The sequence below is a fragment of the Heliangelus exortis genome, chromosome 30 (genome assembly GCF_036169615.1).
Source record: "Heliangelus exortis chromosome 30, bHelExo1.hap1, whole genome shotgun sequence".
Classification (NCBI taxonomy): Eukaryota; Metazoa; Chordata; class Aves; order Apodiformes; family Trochilidae; genus Heliangelus; species Heliangelus exortis.
In genome coordinates this window covers 3,666,606-3,667,215 of record NC_092451.1, presented here as the reverse complement: position 1 = coordinate 3,667,215, position 610 = coordinate 3,666,606, and positions in this window count along the sequence as shown.

Here is a 610-nt window from a genome sequence, read left to right as displayed (position 1 = left end):
TTTTTTTTTGCACCAGTTTTGGCAAGCTCCCAAGGGAGGGCAACTGCTTTGAGTTTGTGACTCTCTGCAACATCATCTCCAGCCCTGGAGGTGTTGAGGAAGGGCTTAGATGTGCCACTTCAGGAGATGGTTCAGTGGTTGTGGTAGCTGGGTGATGGTCGGACTTGATGATCTGGAAGAGCTTTTCCAACCTTAATGATTCTGTGATTCCAAAGGAATGGAAGCAAATCCTTCAGTGAGCTCTGGAGAAGCATCAGCAACACTGAGCCAGCTCCTGGAACACCCTGGGGAACAAAAGGCTCAACCCCTGGGCCATCAAATCCAGTGGTGAAATCATTTCACAGCTCCCTGTTTGGACATCTGGAAATGGAATTTCATGAAGTGCAAGCTCCTGGTGCCCCCTTCCCTTCCTGAGGTGTCCACTTGTGTTTCATGCCTGGGTTGCTTGTTTCCACTCTGCCTTTTAATGGGGCCATCGATAAATCTGCATCAAAGTGTTGCCAGGGACAGCTTTGCTGTCAAGCCAAAAAAAAAAAAAAAAAAAAACAACAAAAAAACCCCAAACAAAACAACAAAAAGGAAAACCCAGCAAAAAGGAGGACTGGGAAGT